This window comes from Cotesia glomerata, linkage group LG9 (assembly GCF_020080835.1).
Source record: "Cotesia glomerata isolate CgM1 linkage group LG9, MPM_Cglom_v2.3, whole genome shotgun sequence".
NCBI lineage: Eukaryota > Metazoa > Arthropoda > Insecta > Hymenoptera > Braconidae > Cotesia > Cotesia glomerata.
In genome coordinates, this window is record NC_058166.1 from 19,898,062 (window position 1) to 19,904,287 (window position 6,226).

At 28.9% G+C, this 6,226-nt stretch overlaps 1 protein-coding gene across 6 annotated transcripts in view; it reads right to left on the minus strand.

Annotated features, from left to right (window-relative positions):
- Window positions 1–5,429, minus strand: part of LOC123272006 (fat-like cadherin-related tumor suppressor homolog) — an 81,038-nt gene extending 75,609 nt beyond the window's left edge. For 5 of the 6 annotated variants that reach the window (XM_044738584.1, XM_044738581.1, XM_044738579.1 and 2 more), the window contains exon 1: window positions 5,129–5,427. The gene's annotated coding sequence lies outside the window, so the exon portion shown is untranslated. Of the gene's footprint in view, window positions 1–5,128 lie in introns of all 6 variants that reach the window. The other variant, XM_044738582.1, reaches the window with a different exon arrangement.
- Between the last annotated feature and the right edge of the window lie 797 nt (window positions 5,430–6,226).

Below are 6,226 nucleotides of genomic sequence, written 5' to 3' on the forward strand. Positions count from 1 at the left end.
AAAAAATTATAATTTTTATATATTATATATTAATATATATTAATAATTATTAAAGATTCAAACTTATAATAATCATTTTATAAGAAAAATTGAGAATTATAAAAAGCCAATGGAAAATTATTTAGTATTTATCTTTTTTATGTACTATTATTATTATTATTATTATTATTATTATTATTATTATTATTATTATTATTATTATTATACAGCAGAGAAATATACTTTTAAGCGGAAAAGAATGTAAAGAGTTGTTTCCAGCACACTTGAACTTGCACATATGTATCCATATATGCATACATTACAGATCCACATTGTTATATATTTATAACTATATCTGGTGCATTATAACTTTTGAGAGTGAATATAAATGAGACTAACGAGCTCCGTAATGGTAGTAATGACGCTAGATTGCTGCGGTTTATTCTACCAGAGCCATTCTAACCCATACCCATCTATGGTGAACCATATCTATATATATTCATACGTTCATATATCCATATATAATAAATATTTTTGTCATTATTTTATTTTTAATAATCAGAAATAATAATTATATAGAATTTATTTATTTATTTATAATAGTTGAAATTATATTAATGTTTATTCAACATTATTACATTATCTGTACACTTTCATTTCTCGCATGTCTTACATCAGCATATATATATATATATATATATAAATGTATCATACGTACTCTTTACTTTTGTCTTTACTTTGATTATATTATATGAAGTAACTCGACAATTTCAGACAGCATACAGAGAATAGAGAATAGCGAATAGAGAATAAACTAGACAATATTATAGTATGAATAATCAAGTATTTTAGTTAAATACTATTTAACATATAATAAAACAAAATTTAATTAAAATTTTAAATAATAATAATAATAATAATAAATGTTTTATGAAGAGGATAAATTGAATAACCGTGGAAATGAATAATTGTTTAACTGTAAAAAAAAAATGAATTAGCTAACGCGTGTTTATATAGTGAGTAGACAAAGTAGACAAAGTAGACAAAGAGCTTATATAAATAAAACAAAAAATTTTACTTTTGAAACAAAACATTAAATGAATTAATATAAAAATAAGATTGTATGTTGTGTGCATGTGCACTTACGGGCCACCGCACATACCGTATTATAGAGCTTATTAACGTCGCGGCAGCTGTGCCCATAATCCAAGCAACATCCCCTAAACCCCTAACTTACATCTATATATATATATATATATATATAGCATATATATATATATATATATATATATATATATATATATACATATATCTACATAGATTAATATATGTATACCTTTATATTTATTTTATTAATTTTTGAAAGATAGACATTTTAAATTGGTAAAAGACAAATCTAAGTACATAAAAACTTAAAAAAGTAATAATGAATTCTCGGTCTCGGAGCACAGTGGATGTTCACCTAAAAAAATTTTTCATGTACGTATCAAGTTTAATATGAGGTCAAAGTCGTAAAAAAGTTCTCGAGCAAAAAGAAGTGGGTATTAAATTCGTGTTATCCGTGAACCGCAAAGCTGTCATTGCACAAGAGTCGAGAGAAAAATAATCATAAACAAATTTATTATTACCTCTTAAAAGCTTAATTTGATTTTTTTTATTTAACTTTTATTCGTGTCAGTTTCTTATCACGTTTATTATATTTTTATCCAGCATACACCATACATATTTTATTTAAAAAATATTATTAATAAATAAATATAGTATATGATACAGAAGAGTTTGATTTTCGGAGCGTTTAAACGTTTTAAATTCTAGCTCTGGGTAATATAAGTTTTTGTATGAATCTTCTTCTCAAATTTATCTTACATAGTATGAGTAGGGACAAGAAAATTTGTGGCAGGTATGCCAAGGCTAGACAGCCCTATCGAGGTTTATCAGACCTTGATCCAGCCTTCAGAAATTTTATATTACAGAGTATGTAATATTATAGACAAAATTAACGTAGTACCTGAACAATGAATTCACGCAGAGTATATTGTATTATTATATTGGAGTAAAAGATTTTTTCCTATTACTATTATAAACCTTAACAACCTTAACAACCTTAACAACCTTAACAACCGAACGAGCGTACCTTAACATCTACCTTTTCTCCTCCCTTTGGCTACCTCTAGTGGTTCCAGGTAGTTCCAGGTAATTCCAGCTGATTCCAACACTTTTACTCTAAAATTTATGTATGTGTGTGTTAGTATTTAAGTGTACGCGGTGTTGCTGCTAGTGCCGGTCGTTTATAAACGTCTACCTGGCTATTCGTCCAATGTCTAGTTTAGATTTACTTGTTATATACATTTAGTCGTTTTCTACTGACTCATTCACTCACATTCACTAACATTCACTCACTCAGAGCTCTGGTCAGCTTTAGCCGGTCGTTGTTCCTTCAGGCAAACCAGTATCGCCATTACATTATATTTGCTTCTACGGGTTTGTTACCAACTACTATATACATATACATATATATACTTATATACACCCGGCTCTTTACCAACTAAACAACTAAACCAAGGTGTTGAATTTCTTGAGCCCACTCGAAACTTGAACCTCCAAATTGTTTCTGCTACACTGCAATATGCTTTACAGACTCTCAAAAATGCGAAAACACTACCACCCAACACACCTATCGAGATTTACCGACCTTATAGACCTTATAGACCTATTAGACCTATAGACCACTTACATTCTCAACATTTAATCCTAAATATACCCATCCGCGAATTTTAAATGATAATTTAGTTGTGTGAAGACGTTTAAAGCATGTTGTGGCTTCTTGAGTCATGTTAACTTTAATTTTTTATTTTATTTTTCAAACATGACTATCTCACGCAAATAAGGGACCACAACCTTTTATTTCTTTTCTCAAATTGTTCGATGATAAAAAAAAAATTTTTAAATTGGATTTAATATATTCATAAAAAAAAAAAAAAATATTAACACCAATAGTAGATAAAAATAGCATTTTTTCATTGGCCGACACCTGTCGCCATAATATAATTCAACAAATTGTAATTAACGAGGCTTTGTTAACCTGTTCAGATCTGTAAATCCACATGATATGACAATAAAATATTTAAATTACTAAAAAAATAATTTTACAGTTCAGCAATAAATTTTTACGCATAAAATAATTACCAAGTTTTTTTTTTGCTATCAAAAGTAATTTATTTTACATATTTATTTGTATGGATATTCCCCTCGGTCATCTGTTTTGTTTTTTTTTTTTTTTTTTTTTTTTCATCTTCTATTCTCAACGCTCTGTACTATATAGAGACATTCATGGATATATATCCATATACATATCTCGAGGGAAATATCACGGCGATTATTCCCAAGTACATCATGCAGTCAATCGACGTGAGAAATTATTAATTGTATGTATATTTATAACTATAAATATATGTAATAAAATAAAAGTAGATGGCATAGTTGCAATAATGATGATTGGAGAAAAAAAAATGAAAATAATAAAATGACGAGTTATATTAGTGATTTAGTTGCTACAGATAGAGAATATAATATCGCGTGGTTCATCCGTATTATTATTATTATTATTATATATCTGGTGGTGTGCCTTGAACTTTCAATCTAATTTTATTTCTCGAGTAAACGACTAAAGACTGAAAGACTGAAAGACTAATAAAAGACTAAAAGACTAAAAACATACAGCTAGCAACAAGGAACGAGGAACGAGGAACGAGAAATGAGAAATGAGAAACGAGAAACGAGCTCAGTCTGGTGCTCTGTATATATAATAATGTATCTGGTATCTGCAATGTGTTTAGTTGCGAGCTGAATAAAATGAGAGAACATAAGAGTTGAGCTGGATAAGATAAAAAAATTTAAAAACCGGTTTGTTCTCAGACAAAAGACCGACCGACGTCATTATATGCTGAAGCTGAGAGTACGATTATCATCCCCCTCCCTTTTTTTCCTTCCCCCATACACACTATCAATATATATATACATATAGTTTAGTTAGTGAAAAATCAGAATACATATATGCTAACTAAACTACTATCATTTTTTAACATTTTCATTAATTAAATTAATAATATTATTATTATTACATTTACTCACTGCTATTATAACTGAAATATTTTATTTTTTCATAAAGTTTATTCAAATTAATGTTATTGATAGTTATTAAAGATGTCTATGTTGTTTTAGTAATCATACAATATTTTTAAGAGTAAATTTTGAAATTCATTGTGTTAATTGATATAAAATTCACACAATGAAGCGTTTAAAGTAAAAATAATTAATTTATGAAAATAGGGTGACGTATGTTAATAATGAAATAAAAATTAACATAATATAATTATCTACTTAAAACCAAAAAGGTAATTCGGAGTAATCCGCGCGAATGAATTGCAATTGATAACGCGGACATTGGGAACAAACCACACTTGAATATCTGAATATCTGACTATCTGACTATCTGAATATCAGAATATCTGAATATGTGAATACCCTCATTGACGAGCCTAACCATTTTGCGTTTGATTCGAGATAGATATAGGTATCCCCTCATCCCCTGTGTCTTTTATAAATAGCACGCGTGAATAAACTAACCAACAAATAACACACCCCCGTGCTACCCTTATTCTCTCCTCTTTCCGCACATTACATACATCCATACATTATAATACAATTTGTAGTATTTAAAATTCCCAAATTAATTTTATTTGTATTTATTATATTATTTATAACGTATAGAGTACTTTATAGGCTCTCAAACTGTTTACATTCAAAGTTTTATGTTAATTTATAGTCTATTTTGTAAGATAAATATAAAAAAAAAGTATCATTAGTAAACTCGATAAAAGTTTAAACTTTTAAATTTGTATATAAGTTGTCTTTAACTTATTTAAACTATCGATTATTCTTCATCTACTCTATTATTTTGTTTTTTTTTTTTTCCAAGTTCGGATTTTAAGGGGATTTTAAATATGTATTATTTTAAATAACCACCCCCTTGATATTGTACATTCTTCAATTCTAATTCCTATTAGAAAGGAAATATATAAATTGACATTATGTATTTAACCAAGTAAATTTTATTATTAAAATAAATTATTAGTTATTAGGAAATTACCTTGCCAGTTAAAAGTAATCCAATAAAGCAAAACACACTTTTTAATGCATATATTTAAACAAAAACACACATACACTGCACAAAAACTATTTAGAATCACTAAATATCTTAAACTAATCTAAATCTATATTAATAAATAACTTAATAAATAAATAATAAAAAAAAAAAAAAAAAAAAAATATCATCACGCAAAAGGAAAAACGACATCCGTAGCGAGTGAGCGGCAAACCGAAACTGGCGCGTCTAGTGTCGAGCGTCGAGCGTCGAGCGTCTAGCGTCGAGCTTGGAGTCGTCAGCAGCCGTCGTGTGGCCGTGCCGGTGAGTCGGTGAGTCGGTGAATCGGTGAATCGGTGAGAAACCCGAGCCTACGGTTGCGCCCCCTTTATCACTTTCATTCCATCTCACTCACTCGGTCATATTACTCTATCGCTTAAACTTGGTACTGGTATGGATAGGATGCTCGGTGCTCGGTGCTCGGTGCTCGGTGCTCGGTGCTCGGTACACAAGGACAAGAAAGTGAACCTTGATTCTCTATCCTTCATTATCTGTCTTTGTTTTCGTCCTCGTCAGCCTCTACCTCTACCGTCTCTTCCTATAAAACCAACTGGGTTTTCATGTATTCCATCGTTACACCATTCCAGAACAAAACCTCTACTCTACACTCTACATTCTACATTTTACATTCTAGACTCTGATCACCAAGACTTTTAGCGCCAATTCAATGATAAACCACTAAAAAAGTTTAAAAGTTAAAAAATAATAATCGGTACGTGATGACCAACTTGCTTCTTCAAATTCATTACTATTATTTATACTCAGTTCTCTTATCATAATCCATAGATAATAATTATATTCTTTAATTTTTCTTATATTTACACAGCTTTTTAATACAAATATATTATTCTTCTATATTATAAGCTGTAAAAATAATTTTTTTTTTTTTTTTTTTTTTTTCAGTAAACTTGTTAATAAAATAAAATAAAACTAGTGTGCAACATAGTTTGTGTTAACGGTAACAGAAAATTTCCGTAGATCTTTAAGAGAAGCTGTCGATCAGTTGAGTAAATCAAGTAGATCAAGTAGATCAAGTAGATCAAG